Source organism: Convolutriloba macropyga, chromosome 11, assembly GCF_964194025.1.
Source record: "Convolutriloba macropyga chromosome 11, txConMacr16.3, whole genome shotgun sequence".
Taxonomy (NCBI): domain Eukaryota; kingdom Metazoa; phylum Xenacoelomorpha; order Acoela; family Convolutidae; genus Convolutriloba; species Convolutriloba macropyga.
In genome coordinates this window covers 3,407,258-3,428,158 of record NC_134478.1, presented here as the reverse complement: position 1 = coordinate 3,428,158, position 20,901 = coordinate 3,407,258, and positions in this window count along the sequence as shown.

Below are 20,901 nucleotides of genomic sequence, written 5' to 3'. Positions count from 1 at the left end.
AATAAATTTTATGATCTTGGATGATCCATAAAAGTCTTTGGTCTTGGATATGGTATCCAAGACACAATAGAATTTTTTTGTTGAAAGCCAATGAAAACTACCAAATAAACGATGTACTTCATGATATCACCTTTGTTTTCAAGGTCTTATTTATGGCATCAAATAAGCCATACAACCATACATGTCCTACGTATGGTTTCCAAGAAACATATATGGTGATCATCCCGGGATAACGGAGGTCAGTGTTGCAGATCTTTTTTAAGAAAGTGGCCCGAGCGCTTAAGTAACTCAAGAGAAACGTGTAAACATGATAAAATTATATTAGATTGACCCATAGAAACACCAGTATTATGTTAAGATCTACATAAAATATTGACTCTTAGAAATGCTTGAATTATGGGGATTCTACGTGTAAAAAACATAAAAATTACGTAAGCTCTATTTTAGAAACACCAAAATTAGGTAACATTCACGACCATGTTATAAGCGCCAATGCTATTTAGAAACTCTCCTAGAATCGAAGCTTCGCTGCCAAGTTATATCAGAAATTGCCGCCCGAGTCGAGGAAAATCGGAAAAATATGTAAGATAAGCGGTGAAAAGTTGTTCTTTTCATCGCAAATTTTTTAAGTAATTTTGCGGTGAAATTATGTAATTTCACCGCTATAGTAAGCGGTGAACTTACAAAAAGTCACCATTTTTCTTCGCCCTTAAACGGGCTTGAACCCATCACCTCCTGTGTGTCATCCCATTATTCTTCCACTGCGCCATCTCTCACTAAAGTCTAGAATTTTTGTTTTGAATATAAACCAAATTCTTCCTATTTTCTCAAAAACATGAGCGGTGAGTTTTTTTAAGATTTGCGATTTTTAGCGGTTAAATTACATATTTTAGCTGTGAAATGTGGTGATTTTTTGTAAGTTCATCACTTACTCTAGTGTGTTTGTGGCGTGTGGTGTGTGTGCGTGTGTGGGTATGTGTTTGTTTGTGTGTGTGTGTGTGTGGTATGCGTGGTACATTTGAAACAATTTCATTCTACTTTCTGTAAAGTTTGTGCGTTAAATTTTTGTAAGATGACTATTTTTTAGCAGTAAAATTACATATTTGAGCGGTGTAATGTGGTGATTTTTTGTAAGTTCACCGTTTACTCTTGTGGTTAAATTACATAATCTCACCACTTAGAAAAAATTGTCAAAAAGATGGAAGATTTTGGGGTAATTTAAGGGGGAGGGGGTTAAATCTAACGATTCCTCCCTTACTCCCCAATAATTCCACCACATTCATGGCTAAACTCATGCAGTTTTAACACTTTTTTTCTAAGCGCTAAATTCATATAATTTCACCACTAAGTTAAGCGGTGAATTTATTTAATTTCATCGCTTAATTCAGGTATGAACTTATGTAGTTTCACCGCTACCAGGCGATAATGTTTTTTTCACCGCATTCACCGCCTGATTTATGTAATGTTACCGCATCCAATGCTTATCTTATAAAATGTCCCGCCTTCACCGCTTATCGTACATAATTCTGCGTTGAATGGCGGTGACAGCTCGACCCGGGCGAAAATTTTATAGCTTTTCAACGCTAGATACCGATCGATTTTCGTACATAATTTTGTTAACATTCTCGGTCTGGGATTTAAAATTACGGAAAGATAATTTTTTCACACTAGTTTTCAATCTAGACTTTTGTTCAGCAAACAACATGAATGTGAAGAAATTGTTGATTTCAGGCTCTACTTTTTTTCTTGCGAGTCAGTGGTTACTGTTTTCTGTCTTACAACTTGTTTATAATCGGCATATGTTGTGTCCTATACTGGAGATGTATCGTTATTCTGCAGAGGTCGATTGTAATTGACAGAAAGAAACTGCTTACTTTTGTATTTGCAGTAAACTTACTTAGCTTCGCTTTAACTGTACTTCCGCATCAGTTTTACTCGCAATTTAAACCAACTTTACCTAGCCATGACAGGTTCACTGTCTTTTTGTGGCACGCAAACGTAATTTATAGAACGATGATAACTTATCCAGCAGCTTTGCCGCAGCTAATTGGTTATTTCAAAATAAAACAAGCAAAGCCTTATTAGATAAAAAAATTTTATTAACATGTTAGTCGCAAAAATTTTTTTCAATTATCAAACAAAACTTTGTCTGCAAATTTAGTAAAAAAACTTTTGAATAGAAGCTGAGCTCAAATATCAAAAGAACTTTGGGGAAAAGAACCGTTCTAGGAAAATGTTCCACGATATCTGACCCTTCATTAAAAATAAAATCTAAATTAGTTTGCACAGGAAAACTTTCAGAAAAAATCGGTCGGAAGAGACATAGTGCATTCGAGACTTTAATATGAATCAATTTTAGCTATGAAACAACAAAGTTTTTTGGCTCTTACAAAATCTCTTGACCTAATTCAATATAAAACCTTTTGAATAGCAGGTAGCAATTGTAAATTCAAATCTGTATTCTGCGTTGGTTTTTAAAACAAATCGTCAGAAATTTTTTTTCCGACCCTTCTTGAGGAGGAAGGAACAATATGCTCAAATGGGTTTTTTTATTCAGTCAATTTTGGCCGATCGATATATTCATCGTAGAGAGTTGAGACTAGTATCATTAGAAAGCTTGTCCAGCGTAGAACATGGAAAAAAACGATTTTTTTAATTTTCGTTTTTTACAGGGAGTTATCGAGGTTTGCTTCGGCAATTTTAATAATTTGTTAACTTTTTTCGAAAGTGTTAGTGATTTTTGTTTGTAGAGACAAAAAACTTTATTGTAGGTTATTTTTATTAATTTTTTTGGTCAAAACTTCTGGCTAATTTTTTCAAAGCTAAGACCCATTCATCAAAAAGTGCACGAAATAAGTTTCTTTAGCCCAGTTTGATTAAATTTACGGGAAGTACAGAACCAAACACTACTAACACAATTTTTTCAGACACAAAATGGGGCTTTTTCTACCTCAAATTCGGTTGAGAGTGCTCTGTAATTAAAACTTTGCCGTTTTCTGCTGAATTTATTCGTTGATTATCAAAAACGCAGCATCTATTTTTGAGGTTATAACTAACAAAATATCATTATTTAGAAAATTCGAACCATTAAGTGTTCGTAATGGACAAACAGCATTAGCAGGGCTAGTTTTGGATCAATCTTGGACTGGTAGGTATAATCCAAAACTAAATCGGATTGTAATCAGTCGGTCTTTTTTATTAAAAAGATCGAACTTTTCTGCATTATTAAATAACAGAACATTTCAAACCAAAGCTCAAAAAAGATAGATCCATTAGGATTCCTTAAAAGCTTAGGACTTCCTATCAATTTTTCATTTGTTCCAATAAACAAAAAGAATGATCTACTTTTTGTTGTTTTGGCCTTTTTCTATCTCTGCTTGATTTTGCAGATATTTAACACGAAATGTTGGTGAGTGGAGTAAAAACATTATGCAATATCTCCTTGTAATATCTATATACATTTATTATCTATACTCTAACAGTGCTGTAAAAATCTCTTTTTGACTGTAATATCTTTGCTGTCCTTTAAGGAAAGCGAATAAAGACCAAATAAGTAATCTCAAGGGTTGCGTTTTCTAGCTATTATAGAAATCACGACTCTCTGAACTTTAAAACTAGAATGAAAACAGATGTAAACGTCTTTCCTTTTTTTAAATTATCTTTTATGTAGCGGTTTTGTTTCCAATGTTTTTACACTTGTCACACCAAAAGACCAATCTTTGAAATTCACCGTTGACTGAATGTTTTCAAGCTTTCTCAAATCGCAATTTTTCTATTAAAAATTTAGGATAGTTCAAACTTGAAAAGACCAAGTATTGAGTTCAAGAATTATTCTTGCGCCCCAACCAACATAACACACAGAAACTGACCATTAATCGTAGTTTTTTGAAGCTGGAAAAATTGTAAAACAAAAATATTTGGCGCACTGGAGTTCCAATATGGTCTTTCACTAAACCGTCATAATTTCGAAGTGAAAATGTTTCTTTCCGACCCCTCTTGAGGGGGAAGGAACTATATACTCAAATGGGTTTTTTTTGTTCAGTCATTTTGGCCGCTCGATATATTCATCGTTGAGAGTTGAGACTGGTATCATTAGAAAGCTTGTCCAGCGTTGTATATAGAAATAAATAATTTTTTTAATTTTTGTTTTTCACTGGGAGTTATCGAGGTTTAAATTTTGAGAAAAAAGAGTGAATTCCGGTGATATTTTATTCACATTTTCCGGAATCATTGACTAAAACTTCGTCAATTCTGCTAAAATTTGTTAAATTGTTTAGAAAGTGTTGTTGATTTTCCTTTGTACGGAAAAAAACCTTATTGTAGGTTATTTTTATTAATTTTTTTGGTCAAAAATTCTGGCTAATTTTTTCAAAGCTAAGACCCATTCATCAAAAACTGCACGAAATAAGTTTCTTTAGCCCAGTTTGAATAAATTTACAGGAAGTACAGAACCGAACATTACTAACACAATCTTTTCAGACACAAAATGGGGTTTTTTTCTACCTCGAATTCGGTTGAGAGTGCTCTGTAATTAAAACTTTGCCGTTTTTTGCTGAATTTATTCGTTGATTATCAAAAACGCAGCATCTATTTTTGAGGTTATAACTAACAAAATATCAATATCTAGAAAATTCGAACAATTAAGTAGTCGTAATGGACAAACAGCATTAGCAGGGCTAGTTCTGGATCAATCTTGGACTGGTATAATCCAAAACTAAATCGGATTTTAATCAGTCGGTCTTTTTTATTAGAAAGATCGAACTTTTCTGCCTTATTAAATAACAGAACATTTCAAACCAAAGCTCAAAAAAGATAGATCCATTAGGATTCCCTAAAAGCTCTCAAACGTTGTATCTTGTTTATTACTTGAAAACTTATGGTCGTTTTGACTTTTAAAAGTATTTGATTTCTAAATAAATATTGACTTATTGGACTTTGCCTCTATTTTTCTCTTAATTTGGTCTTCTTGTAGCTTATTGTCAGCAATGAAAACATTTTCTTCTTTCTATTGCAATCAAAGTCAATCATTATTGTGGTTTTACGCCTTAACTTATGGTTTTCCCTTTTTAATATTACTAGATTTCACATTTTTTTTAAAATTTAGGTATTTTCCCATTTTCCACGTTTTCTAGTTTTGTCACATTATCACGCTATTGACATCGTAAATCACATTATTGGTATTGAAAATAAGGCACGATTGAGAACACTAAAGTCCTTGAAGATATAGATTATGATTTTAACAGCTCTGACAATACTTTCTCGAAGAATTTATTTGAATTTTTTATATTTTGTCTTTAACTGTCTTTTTCACTTTGTCTTCTTAGTCGTATGAGAATTCCAGTACAATATCCCAGTTTCATTGGTTTTTCATGGAAGAATACATGATCCGATATTCTGATATTAATAGATAGCTGATGGCTTTCATGACTCTGAAAACAATTGTTTTATAAATAAAAAAAAACACTTTTTAACTACGCAATTTTGCTCATTTTATTGTCTGTTTGTTATCTAGTCTCTTTTATTACCAGCCATGTATGACCTTATGGTTGTCAGAGGAAAGTTTCAAGCGGGGTTGGTGTCACACAATCTAATGTTTTAAAAGAATTCGTTGATTTTACTGGCTTCGACAAGAAAAAAATTAATTAATTTCTTATTTTTGTCATGTTTGACGTTCCTTTTGTAGACCTAAGACTTATTCTTGATAATTTCAATTCTCAAGGACTTGCTTTAGAAGAATAGATGAAACTATTTAGTCATTTCATTCTGTATATAAAGGCGGTCATGTCTTTGGAAATACTTTTTTCAAAAAAAAAATTAAAGTGCTACTAAAATTTGCATTTTTTCCATTTTTATCTACTTGTTACCTAGCTTCAATAAAAAGAGGTTACATAAAGCATTATTGGTGCTCTCAGAAATTACAATTGAACATATTTTGATTGCCGTAGTAAGGATTTAGGGTTTCGAAAGTGTTTTCTGCCAAGTTTAATTTGAGTTTTTGTTTGTTGTCTATTTGTTGTTCTTTTTGTAACCGCATAAAAAATTGAACACTGGCAGATCCTAAATCCTTCTATAGAAGCATTAGTAATCGTACTCCTATGGGATATTTTATTTGATTTCTAATGGTTTTCAATGCTTTGAAATTAGTTGTTCAAATAAAAATAACCGAATTTTACAAAATTACTGTTTTTGTTTTTTATTGTCTAAATGTTACCAAGCCTTTTCATTGAGTAGTCCCATATCTCTTCTGGTGAATTAAAAATTATTTTGTTTAATATCAGTTTTATCTGACGCGATTTTTTAAATTTGTTATTAAGTTTTGTTTTTTAAAACGGACACGAAGTTTTTGATGTAACTAATTTTGTTGTTGTTGTTGTTTGATTTTGCAGCTCGTCTTGAGTCGCTTTCTTAATATTTGCACTTCTCATTAGTCTAATGCACCACTACTGAGTTGCTTTGGAGGCTGTCTTTTCGTTCATAAATCTATTTTTAGAAAAATACTTGATTTTTTGCGTTTTTCTATGTTCCTCATTTGGTGGACAATCATGCCAGAATTGTGGATGAGTGGGGCCGGAACCTTATGTGCAATTGCACATTACCGAGTCGCCTTGTTTGACAGTTAAGTGTCAAATAATTTCTGACTATTTGTTTCAAAAACCAACGCAGAATACAGATTTTAGTTTACATTTGCTACCTTCTATTTAAAAGGTTTTAATTTAAATTAAATCAAGAGATCTTGTAAAAAAACCAGTAAAGGTTGCTTTTTCATAGCCGACATTGATTCATATAAAAGTATTAAATGCACTGTGCCAGCAGGGTAAGTGAAACAGCAGGGTAAGCGAACAACTGCATTTCTGTTGCATGTTTAAATGTTTTGATTTTGAAAAATTTAAATCTCACGCTGTATTGAAGCCGACTTTCGTCAACAGCCAGTTTTTTGTTTAGCCATTTAATAGCTGATGATTTTAATGTCATCAAAACTTGGTGTTTTCGTATGTGCTTTCAAGTTGTTTTCTATTCCTAAAACTGTATTTTTTTAGAGTCCTGTTCTTTAGTTTAGCTTTAGACAGCACGTATTTGTTTCCAGAGGGTTGTAAGTCAAATCATCTGAAGTTTTTTTTTAAATTAAAACCGAATTCTTTTATGACATTAGGAAGTATTTGGTTCTTGCTCATATTTTTTGTCTTTTGTTGATTTGTTATCCATACCCATTTTGGACAGCTCGCATCTGCTTTGTAGATAAATACAAGTCAATGTTTTAGGTTTTATCTGATTGTGTTTCAAATTTGTTACAATGTGCTTTTTAAATTGGATGTTCTTTAGACATTTTTTGTTTTTGTGCATTTTTTCTTTGTTTTGTCTCGTAAGTTTATAAACTGAAAGCATCATATGTTATCTATTGCAGCAATGCATTATAAAAAAATTTTAGTAGTTTGAGATTGTAAAGTTTTTTCTCTAACAGTTGTTTTTGTTGTTGGTCTCGTCTCCCAGTCTTGTTAATGGCATATGTCATCGGCCCTCATGCAAATTTGTTTACCTTCGTTTAATGTTCTGAGTACACATCAATTCTTTTCAATTCATAAACCATTTCTTTTTGAAAAAAATGCCGACATTTGATTTTGTTTGGTTTCTCTTTTTTAAAAAAATCTAAGTTTTCTATCTCTCCCACAATTAGGACTAAAATGAGGTTGTGTGGGGCTGCATTATCATGATCGAAAAGCACATTATCGAGCCTCCTTACTCGCTAAAAGAAATGCTTATAGATTTTTCCTTATATAATAATATTTACTTAATTAGCATTTTTTTTCAAAGTTAGGCGTAACAGATACAAAATAAAAGTTTTCAAGCTTATTGGAGATTCTCATTTTCGGAGTTTCTTATTTTCCTTCTGATTTCAGTGAAGCAGAGACATATGGTTAATTACGCAACTGAAAAACGCTGTGGAAAACGTTTTTCCAATATTTTGGCCAGAAAGTTTGAGGAAAGTTTTCCTGTTGTTAATAACATTGTTGATACATCTTGACACAAAACTTATTATGAATTATTCTCGACAGGTTGTGATGTTTTGCCATATAAAATTGACTTAAATCTATATTATTTTTTAATTAATTAATTTATGCTGTCGGGCAGATAATTTTTTTTCACTGAATTTCAACATCAGAATCAATAGACAAATGCAAACGTCAATTGGGTGATCTGAAATAAGAGCAAAAAATGTATCATCAGTACCCAGCAAAAAACTTGGAGCCATTTTTTTGAAACCATCAAATTATTGAGATGCCACGAAGTACAAAAACGGTTTCCTATAATGTCTTATATTATACCTCTATTATAGATTTTTACTTTAATACAAACAAGTAATCCACTCAATATTTTTGCTAACGGTTTTTAATTTTTTGAAATAAGCTGCTCATTTAAAATCAGTTAATACGAATGGGAAGAGACTGCTGTCGAAATTAATTTTTGTTGTTTTTAAGGAGTCTTTTCAAATGATCAGAACGCGCTAAAATTAAAGTATACAAATTTTAACTCAATTTTAAATTGACAAAATTTAACTCAAAAAACAGTAAAATCTTTAGTAATCCAGGAATGTGAAATAAAGTCAAAATAAGTGCAAAAATTGAAAATTTTACTGAATCAAGCCAAAACATGGATCAAAACTTTTAATGTACACCTACACGCAGTTTATATAAAACATAACTCTAGTTGTACATTACAGCTGGTAGCATATTCGAAGATGAGTTAAAAATTTACATAGCTGGTTTGAATATCCCATAAATTTTCTTGTTTTAAAATGTTTATAGCTGAGGCATACGTTTTTCAGCTAGTTGTCGACAAAGTTAGCAGCGAGTTTATTGTTTAGCTGTTCAAACATATTCAAATGCTAAGTAAAATGTCAACTAAAAGGAATTGAAAAAAAATTATTTTAACGACTGCCACGATGAACTATAATATTTAAAAAAGTAATGATTTTACTAAAATTATAATTGGAAAATCTTGTTTTATTTTGTGACGTAGATGAAGTGGATACATATAGAACTGTAACAAGGAATGACGTAATTCTTCGCGTGATTCGATACAGTTACGGGTTCATAAACACATTATTGGTTCTGGCCGTTATGCGACCTTTTCACATACCGATCAACAACCTGTGGCAGAGAATCGTTATCTACTTCACTGCAACTCGACGCTTCAGAAAACCATGAGATCTTTAAAGCAGTATTCCAGCACTGAATCATAGAATTACAACACAAAGTATATTCAAATATCATAGAATTAATATTGATTTTTAAAACGCAGCTAAGGATTTGCGATTATTATCGAATTTGAATTAGTTTACCAGCTACAGTTAACATATTTGTAGAAAGTTACAAAAGAAAAACTGCCTAGAGGGGTCTCTAACGAGTCGGAGAGGCCCAGAGAAAGCCCCCCCCCCCCCTAGTAGAGGCCCAGAGAAAGAGTCGAAGAGCACCAAAAACAGAAAAGGTTCGGCGACTCAAAATAACAGGTTGATTATTGATTGATTTTGTTTTATATATAGGTTAACGAATACCTGATATTATAACCTTCTGTATATTGTGATTGATGGTTCCCGGATATTTTTTGCCAGGAACAGACAAAGTTGGAATCAATTATAACCCGGGCTAGAACTCGGTGATTTTCTCATGACATCTTGTAAGACTTTTGTTTGACAATGCACTATCTTTAAAGGGCTCTTACAAGATTGTCTCCAGATAACCGTTATTCTCCCAGGGTTCCTAGCGAACAACCGTTTTTCTTGTAAGATTTATACCAGATGAAGGTCGACATTGCCAGGCGTCCGCCGCTGCAGAGAGGTTGATAACAGCCAACAATTGCTCTCGCAAGACTAATAATTTTCAAAAATTTAAAAAATTTCAAAACTTTAATAATTTTTCAAAACTTTAAAATATTGACCTCATTCACATAGTAAAAAGGCCTAAAAGAGGTATAAGCGGCATGTAACGCATAAAACACTGTCAGATAGCAGGGTTCTTGGTCTTATTATTATTTGCGCCATCTAGATACCTATAAAGTTCTTTAGATTTTTCATAGACATTTAAATGAGTACCAGGTTTTGGGTTTTTTCTAAATTCCGAGTCCAAAATTTTATTGATCAAGATTAAAATCATGAGACAACAAAATTGAGCTGAGACATGGAGGATAAACAGGTTGCAAAATTGAGATTTTGCAATTGCTGTTTCGATTTAAATATAATGGCGCCTGATAACTGAGCTGGATCCTAAACTAGATCCGGGTATTGATTTAGCCTTTCACTTTTATGAAAAATTTCCGAAATTTGCCTTGATTCACATTATCTTGCAAATTATGTTTTACAGTTGTTAACTACAACGTCATTTTGATCGGAGTTTCTACTTAAATGAGAAAAATAAAAACATTTCAGCAACTTTAAAACAATTGGTTATAGTATCTGACCATAATTGGGTGTTTTTGGAAACCTGAGTAATATACAAAAATGCACGTATTGTCACGGGGAGACGTCCCCGTGACGAATCGTGCATAACGTTTTGTCACGGGTGGGGACGAACCCACCCGTTACGAATCGTGCTGTATAATTTTGGGGGTCAAAAAATTTTGTCTCTCAGTTTTGCCGGAGTGCCAAAACTTGTGAAAAATTTCTCAATATGTGCCGGGGAGGACGAAAACTTGTAAAATTATCTCAAAATTGTTGGGGACAAAAACTTGTATAATTTTTGTCAATTTTTTGCGGTGAAAAAAAATATTTGCAAAAGTTTTTTCGGTAGGCAAAACTTATGATATTTCCAACTAGTTTGTGCGGGGGATAAAATTTCATAGTTTTGTCGAATTATTGAAAAATTTGTGATAATTTTGCCGTTTCTGGGGGTCCATAAAAGTGATTTCGAAGTTGAAAAACTCTTAACCCCTTTTTTAGTCAAAAAGACAATTCATGGGTTTTTAAAAGACATAGAACTGACTTGCGTTTTCTTCATTTCAATCACCTGATAAGTTTTATGTAATTTATAGACAGTAAAACGAAATGGAGTCAAATTTTGGTGGTTTCGGTCCAACATCATGTTTTAATTTGATAGTTTTATTGGCCATTTGTTATCCCAGATTAGTGAGTGTGGGCAGATTACAAAACCAATAAAATTAAAGTGCCAGGGCTCCAGATTGAAATTTTTTTATCAGATATGTTTTTTGCAGCGTCAGAGGTGAAAAGAATGCAACTTTGCAGAGAATAAGGAATAAAAGTACCAATGAATTGGACAAAATAAATGCCCAAAAACAATATGAAATGTTCCAAAAAAGTACTGAAAAAGTGATTGAAATTGTTCGTTAAGCAATTCATAGATCATGTATAAATGATGAGAGAGTTAAAATTGTGGAAATTTTTTAAAGTAAAACTTGTTAGTTTTTTGGGCAATTTTATCCCAAAAACTTCCACAAAACGCAATTATACTATGCAAATATTGTTTTACCTTGAAAATGTTTACAAGCGTAGTTCAGTAAATTGTTTAACATAAAGTTTGAGGGATAATGCAAATTTGAACACGTATTATGGTGTAAAACTTGGGAGAATTTATGAAAAATGACAAAATTTTCACGTAAAAAACTGATGTCCGACTGAACCGTGCTGCGTAACTTAGGCAGAAAGATAGAATGAGTAGAATTGTTCTCTATATATTAAAAAAAACTAATTCCTCGTTAATAATTAATTTTCCTGTACTATTTTTATTCTCCTTTTATTTTCATAACACTAACAATAACGATAGCTGTGTGTCTACAGTGTTGGTCTATCTTTATCCAATGTGGATTTATCTTGCCCACATCTGAATGGTTGAAAGCTGGATGAAGATTCATTTTTGTCTGGCGCATGTGAAACCATATGTTTTTGATTGTTGCTTTGAAAATTTTGGTCTCAGCGTTTGCGATTGGTTGGCCGAGTTTTAGGAATTACTGTGTCTACTACATGTGCGAACACGTGTCTTTTATTACCACAGTAATTTGAGTGCGATTGCCGCAGCTTCTATGATTGGTCAGTCTAATTTAAGCTTTTTTACCGTCTTGCACATGTTTGAACACGAGTGTTTTATTATAAAAGACAAGGAGTTGTCGCAACTTTGATTTTTGGTTTTTTAAAAAAGTAGTATGTCGCCGTCTCAAGATTACTTTGATTTTTATCACGATATAGCGCGTTCTGAAAAATTATTTGTAGTTGCCTGATTGCACTTATATGATAATACAGGAACTTATATATCGCTGAAACTTTTCAACAAAGAAACGGAGATATCGAATTCCCTTTCAACCAAAAACTCAATCTCTCTATGCTCGAACTGGAGTAAGTGGGAGAAAATATTGATGCTATCAAAAAATAAATCTTTCGAAGTTTGCGGAGGAGCCGAGTAGCTCTGGCAAAAGCAAGTTCTAGCCTGGTTTCAGTTTAGAAACGAATGGTCAAAATCTTAGCTGCAGGTTCCAAAATTTAAAGAATGTGATAAAGAGAATTAAACAGCAAATTAATTTGATTGAAGCAATGTTTGAACTCACAACTGAATAATTTCGACCATTCTAAAAAAATTTTTGTCATTTCATTTGCAATAGTGAGCCTCAATTTGAATCTAATCTTACAAAAACCTTCGCAAACATCCACAACAAAAACCAAGATCAATTCAAAAAACAACAATTTCATTAACATGTCTTTGCTGCTGTTGATCAACCACCTCATTTTTTCAAGGATACTTCCTCTAAACCATATAATATACCATGTTTTCAACTGCTCCTTCGGGCGTCTCTCTTGTTAGCTTTGGAAAACTGTCTGCTGCAAAAACTCCATAAAATTAATGTTTCAAATTAATACATTTTCTCAACAAATATCAGGTATTTTATCACTATCCATCTCTGGCGAAGGTGATAATTGAGTTCTTTGACAACTTTTAAAATGTTGAGTTTCTTTCACCCAGAAGTAGGTTTTCTACATTGGCTGCCAATGATCCGTCAGATGTAGGTTGAAACAAAATTGTGCAATTTGTAAGTTCTGGATTAATGAAATCATGAGAAGCTTCTTGCGTTGAAGTTAAGTCAAAAGCTTAAACAAAGTGATTGGCATAGTTGTCCAAATTTATGTCGTGCCCAACATTTTGTCAAGAAAAACCAAGGCTTCCAGAGTATTGAAGTGAATGCAATGGTTATAATTTGTTGAGACTGGAGATCCAACAATTGTTTGAGCATTTCTAAAAACAACAATTTGGCTCAAATTAAATTTCTGGTAGTGAAAAGGGTTAGTGTGATTATCAGCGAGGTATGCTTGATTTGTTGCCATTGCAATTACCATACGTTGTACTGGTTCTTTCGGAAAAATATCCTCAAGGCTTCAACTTCATATTCCAGCTGTATCTATAAAAGTTCGTATGAATACTTCTGTATAGCGATACACTGTATAGCGATACACTTTTTTTGTAGAGTTTTCTCAATTACCGTCAAACCATTATCCACTTCTGTCATTTTTATAACGTATAGATTAGCTTAAATTATTTCAGTTTTGTTGTGTTTGTTGGACTCGGAAATTTTAAAAAAATAGTAGACCTTCTATATGAAATTCGCAAAGTGATACCACCAAAATAAATGTTGCTCACAAGTTAAAATGTTACTCGCAGGCTTCCCAAAAAAAATTTCCTGAGAGTTAGCTACAATAACTTTACTGGCCGCTCTGTCCGCCCGACCGTTGTTGCATCAATTTTAGCTGGCTAGTCATCGCAATAATTTCCCTGACAAATTAGCCGTGTTTTTTACAATTTTTTTTGACAAAATTTCCGTTTCACTGAACGCTTTGTGCTCATATTTTCGGTATGTGTTGGAAATTTTGACATCAATAGCAAATACTGTCCATTCTGAAAATAGAGAAAGTTTTGCGTTGTTGCCTAAGTTTTGTGGATCTTCATTTGCTGCTTCAGTGTCTGTCCTTAAATTTCTGTCTTTATTTTGGAGGATATTACATTTAATTTCAAGAAGTTTTGGAAATCTATGAAATTGTTCTTGTCACCCAAAGCTTCAAACTCAAGCATTGGACCTTCGGGGTACATGATAATCGGATTTTTTTAGTAAAAACATTGTCAAAAGTTTTAAGCAGAAATTGTTTTTCGAGTGTCGTGTGAGTTGCCTCTGCGTGCAGTAAATACGTATTCGTTTCAACATAAGAAAAGAAATTTGACCTACTTATCGTCAAAAGCTTAGTTTTACGAGTGCCTTCATTTTCACCGTTGGTTTTCAAATTACGCGTTATTCTTGTTTTTGATCCGCCTACTTGTTTTCTGACAGTTTTTGCACAATCTACTATAATGCTTGTTTTTGAAATTTTTTCTTTCTTTTATCTAGACAAGCTCAGTAGCTGCTGGAACAATTTCTTCACGTCAAATCTTCTTCGCTACAGACGAAAAACAATTTTCTGCAATCGGCAATGCGGTTCTGCTAATAGCTGCTGCTATGACCCCAAAATCGCTGCCCTGTTTGCGATGGTGTCCTGAAAAGTATGTTGAAACTGATTGCTGTAAATAGTTATCTTCCATCAGGTCCAATACTCTAAAATTCAAAGTCAATAAAACTTCCTGTTTCAGCGAGTTGCATTTCAAGAGACGTGAAATTTTTTGATGACCAATTTTTGTATACCAATTTGCTGAAAACAATTCTGTATGTTAGCTCTATTTTGCAAGGATTATCGTTTTCAGTTGTCATTTTGAATCAATGACTCAAATATGGGGAGCTTTATTATCATTACGTATTGATGTTCAATTATGTTGACGTATGTAAAAATTAGTTCCGTCCCTGCAGACAAGTCGAAAGGATAATCACAAACGAAAGTTTCTCTTCGTGATTGCCATGGTCAGATTTTCAAGTGTCCAATAACTTGTATACAAAATAATCTCACCCATCATGAAAACCGTCGAAACCTAGAATGCTTGGAAGTTCGTCATCCGGAAAATTTATTCCTTTGTTTTACCAAAGAAGAGGAAAAAACCATTGATTTTGTTATATTGATAATCAAAATGAGGTAATCCAGAAGTTTTTTTCTATGGATCTCAAAAAAGTTTTTATAGGATATAACTTCAATGATATGTCATTCTCCTCCTTATGGTCTGGAGACAGCATAAAAAGCAATCTTTTTCTCATAAAAGTTATGGCCTTCAGATCAAAATTTCTTTAAATCGACTTTGATCACTGGATTTATTTTAGCCGAGAAATTAATTTCACTTTTTCCAATCCTCCTCCAAATTATTATCTTCATTGGAAAAATTTTTAAATGAGGACAGTGTGCTTCAAGGAAAACCGTTCATAGAGGCTGATGAAACTTTGTTAACCGTGAATTCAATCATGTTTCGTTTTTTTCAATTTGCTGTCATTAACTTTGACCAACTCTAATTCGTACAATTTTTACTTTGACTGGTTCTTGGGATGTGTAAATGAAAATATAAGTAGGGGGATTTGTTGTAGTTATAAAAGTCATAAAAGTTTATGATAGCAAGTAAGGAGCGTTTTTCTTTGTCCTTTTATTCGGCACAAAATTCGTTACTCTGTTGACTCTAGATTTAATGGTTTGTACAAAGCTCTGCACAAAGTTTTGTACAAAACTGAGCCAATTTCATATATATCTCTGTATTTTTCTAAGTCTCTTTCTTTCACTCTAACATGACCCAGTAAAAAATTCTTAATACGTTCACATATAACCAGCAAAACATCTCTATCGCAACCAAGCAAAAATTTCCTCAACAGTTTAGGTTGCAAATGCATCATTTGCTTCAGTATAGATAATTTTTTATCTTTCATTGTTTAGTGTGGTTGTTTCTGCTTTATCAGATAGAAGATAAAACACTGTAAAACTTGGTTCAGTATTGTTTGAACAGTATCGTAAACAATTAGACGTTATTGGTTCAAGATCGATAAGCAAATGCCCAAACGGTTCTTCCGTTTCCAAACGATAGCATTTTTTTTTAATTTAACAAGGTTGAACTGCCTGCCTAAAAAGTTGACTTGTTGAAAATTGAGGGCTGATTTGAACAAAATGATGTGTGTTGAGTTCAAGTCGATTGTATGAGATTACTTTCACTGCTGATAAAGATTGTGTTTTATGTAAATAGGTTTAAGGTTTTTCTGACGCCCCGCAATGGCCTACTTAACAAATTTTTATTGTTATAAATTTCTTCGCACAAGTCCTCGATTAAAAAAAGAGCGTTTTCAAGGTCAATTAAATATTTTACATTGATAAACTTTTTGAATATAACTCCAAATTTTTGCTCGATATTGATGTATATTTGTTGCATTTCCCGGTATAAAAACATAATATGGTTAATTTTTGACTAAATGTGGTTTCACTCAACATTGTGAAAATTAACTCTTTTTGGCCACAACCAGAAGGCCCTACAACGGACATGAAAACTCTATCTAGCGTAGATAAAATTTCAATTATAGTTACATTTATTTTCAAGAACTGTGGAAATCTATGAAATTGTTCTTGTCACCCAAAGCTTCAAACTCAAGCATTGGACCTTCGGGGTATATGATGTTCGGACTTTTTTAGTAAAAACATTGTCAAAAGTATTAAGCAGAGACTGTTTTTCCAGTGTCTTGTGAGTGGCCTCTGCGTGCAGTAAATAAGTATTCTTTTCAACTTAAAAAAAGGAAATTTAGCCTACTTATTGTCAAAGGCTTAATTTCACGAGTGCCTTTATTTTCACCGTTGGTTTTCAAATTAAGCATTATTCCTGTTTTTGATCCGCCCACTTGCTTTCTGACCGTTTTTTGCACAATCTAATATAATGCTTAATTTTGAAATTTTTTTGTTTTACCTAAACGAGCTCAGGAGCTGCTGGAACAATTATTTCACGTCTAATCTTTTCCGCTAGAGAACAAAGAAGCTTTCTTGCAATCGGCAAGGCGGCTCTGCCAATAGTTGTTGCTAAGTGCCCAAAATCACAGCCCTGTTTGCGATGTTGTCCTGAAAAGTATGTTGAAACTGATTGCTGTTGATAGTTATCTTCCATCTAGTCCAATACTTTAAAATTCAAAGTCAATATAACTTCTCCTGTTTCAGCGAATTGCATTTCAAGAGACGTGAAATTTTTTGATGACCAATTTTTGTATACCAATTTGCTGAAAACAATTCTGTATGTTAGCTCTATTTTGCAAGGATTATCGTTTTTATTCATCGTTTCAAATCAATGACTCGAATATGAGGAGCTTTATTATCACTACGTATTGATGTTTAATTATTTTGACGTATGTAAAAATTAGTTCCGTCCCTGCAGACAAGTCGAAAGGATAATCACCAACGAAAGTTTTTTTTCGTGATTGCCATGGTCATATTTTCAAGTGTCCAATAACTTGTATACAAAATAATCACACCCATCATGAAAACCGTTGAAACCTAGAATGCTTGGAAGTTCGTCATCCGGAAAAGTTATTCCTTTGCTTCACCAAAGAAGAGAAAAAAACAGCCATTGATTTTGTTATATTGATAATCAAAATGAGGTAATCCGGAAGTTTTTTTCTATGGATCTCAAAAGTTGGTCAAAGTTTTCATGGGATTTAATTTCAATGATACGTCATTCTCCTCCGTATGATCTGGAGACAGCATCAAAAGCAATATTTTTCTCATAAAAATTTTTTACCAAAGAAGAGAAAAAAACAGCCATTGATTTTGTTATATTGATAATCAAAATGAGGTAATCCGGAAGTTTCTTTCTATGGATCTCAAAAGATGGTCAAAGTTTTCATGGGATTTAATTTCAATGATACGTCATTCTCCTCCGTATGATCTGGAGACAGCATCAAAAGCAATATTTTTCTCATAAAAATTATGGCCTTCAGATCAAAATTTCTTTAAATCGTTTTTGTTCAATGGATTTATTTTGGCCGGGAAAATAATTTCACTTTTTCCAATCTTCCTCCAAATTATTACCTTCATTGAAAAATTTTTTGAATGAGGACAGTGTGTTTTTAGGAAAACCATTCATAGAGGCTGATGAAATTATGTGAACCGTCATTAGCTTTGACCAACTCTAATTCGTACATTTTTCTTTGACTATTTCTTCGGATGCGTAAATGAGGTTATAAGTAGAGGGATTTGTTGTAGGTATAAAAGTTTATGATAGCAAGTAAAGAGCGTTTTTATTTGTCTCCTTATTCGGCGCCAATTTCGTCACTCTGTTGACTTTAGATTTAGTGGTTTGTACAAAGCTCTGCACAAAGGTTTGTAGAAAACTGAGCCCATTTCACTGTATTTTTCTAAGTTTCTTTCTTTCACCCTGACATGACCCAGTAAAACATTGTTTATACGTTCACATATAACCAGCAAAACATCTCTATCGCTACCAAGCAAAAAGTTTCTCAACAGTTTAGGTTGCAAATGCATCATTTGCTTCAGTATAGATAATTTTTTATCTTTAATTGTTTAGAGTGGTTGTTTCTGCTTTATCAGATAGAGGTTAGAACACTGTAAAACCTGGTTCAGTATTGTTTGAACAGTATCATAAACAATTAGACGTTATTGGTTCAAGATTGATAAGCAAATACCCAAACGGTTCTTTCGTTTCCAAACGATAGCATTTTTTTTAAATTTAACAAGGTTGAACTGCCTGCCTAAAAAGTTGACTTGTTGAAAATCGAGGTCTGATTTGAACAAAATGATGTGTATTGTGTTCAAGTCTATTGTACGAGATTACTTGCACTGCTGATAAAGATTGTGTTTTATGTAAATAGCTTTAAGGTTTTTGTTACGCCCCTCAATGGCCTACTTAACAAATTCTATATTGTTATAAATTTCTTCGCACAAGTCCTCGATTAAAAAAAAGAGCGTTTTCAAGGTCAATTAAATATTCTACATTGATAAACGTTTTGAATATAACTCCAAGTTTTTGCTCGATATTTATGTATATTTGTTGCATTTCCCGGTATAAAAACATAATATGGTTAAATTTTGGACTAAATGTGGTTTCACTCAACATTGTGAAAAATAACTTTTTTCTGCCACAACCTGAAGGCCCTACAACGGACATGAAAACCCTATCTAACGTAGGTAAAATTTCAATCATAGTTTTGACTTCGGTAAAATGTATCCAACTAAACTTGATAATTTGGATATCCAGACTGAAGTTTCTTCACAATTTGGTTTTATTGCGGTCAAATTAACAGTACAAAGTGATATTAGTACTAATGTAACAAACTTTTGCACAAAAAAACAACGTCTGAGCGTGGCTTTGGTTACAAAGTTTCCAACAAGTTTTCTACCCCTTTCTTTTTCAAAATAGTTATCCTCTACAACAGCGTCAACTTAATCAATTGTTACTCCCTCCATCTCAACACAAAGCAAAAGCTTGTTAAAAGAGTACAAATTTTATATCAGCTTACATAACACAACTCATAGCAATTGAAATCAGTTAGAAAGTCTTCCATAAGAACCATAAAGCACTCAGACAGTCTCTAAGTTCTGTCATGATGAACAGTTTTCATTTTTCATGAACAGTTTTCATTTTTCATGAACAGAAAAATTTCATGATGAACAGTGAAATTTTTATTCCCTTACCAAATGTTGAATCTCTTTTGGCAATGAAGGATCATTTTTGTCTTTTTCGTCATCATCCAGGTGCTTCGACATCAATAAGAGTTTTGGAGGACAGACTCTGGGTTGAGGTTTTGACATTCTGCTTTCATCACTGAGGAAAAAGTTCAAAAAAAGATAATAAATGAATGAACGAGCGAATTTCGTCCTCATTCAGCAGCAATACAAATTTTCTCTATAAGAACTGGCTTCCGGTTGTTTTGGTTTTGTCTTGGGAAATTGAAATACTCATATTTCATTCCGCCGTAATCAAAGCACAAATTGTTGAATTTGTGATTTGATCACGGCACAAATCAAGGCACAAATTGTCAGACCCCGTCCACTCCCATTGGTTAATAAATTGAAATAGAGATGGGCTTTTTCTTTTTCACAATGTTCGTTGAAAATGTTTTTGCCCTTTGAATTAATTTTTAAAAAAATTGTAAAAAAAAGTTTGCAGATGTCGAAGGACACTCAAGTAAATTCAGATCAATAGCAGAGCCTTCAATTAACACTGACAAAAAATTATGTTTCTCCGCTCCCCTAGCGTAGATTATTGCACCCGGAGTCCGCAAGCGAACGTCTTGAATTGTTCGTTTAAGATAAATGTAGTGATAGTTACCTCTGTCCCAATCAATAACGTGTAAATTTCTAATCAACCAACGGAAAGATTGCTTTTGTTGTTTTGTTAACTCACTATATCTTGTTGGTGGTAAAGATGACGCGCAGTCAAGGTAATCCTCAGTACAAATACCAAACTCTTGAACAATAAATTCTACTTTTCTGTGACAAAATCCTCCAAAGTCTAGCACAACCGTTTTGCTGCTCAGCATTCCAATAATTGAAAAATTTATGGATGAAAAATCTTTATAAATAAGCAAAATAATAGTCTCCACAAATACCACTTAAAACACTTGCTGCTTTTTCACGGGAGCATATAAGAACAACCAATTCCAACGTTTCTCCGGTGGCATATAAAGTGAAAGAAGAGACCAATCTCGATTTCAGATAAATAGCATGTAAAAAACTTACAAAAAAGTGTAAGTCGTTTTCTTAAACAAGAGTTGCAGGACAATGAGTGGATTACAATTAACTACTTGGCGCTACCAATTGTAAATTTTGACTACATCCAATCAATCAGATTTGAAAAGGCGCTGATGAAAAGAGCACAGTACACGATCGATCATGTAACAAGCTAGTAAGAAAATTTGCGTTCAATCCAGAGACGAGAGATGAAAATGTGAGAAAAATTCTTCATCACTATTATATCAAAGAGAAGAGATTCTTTTATACAAAAGTCAGGAGAACTGTTGGAG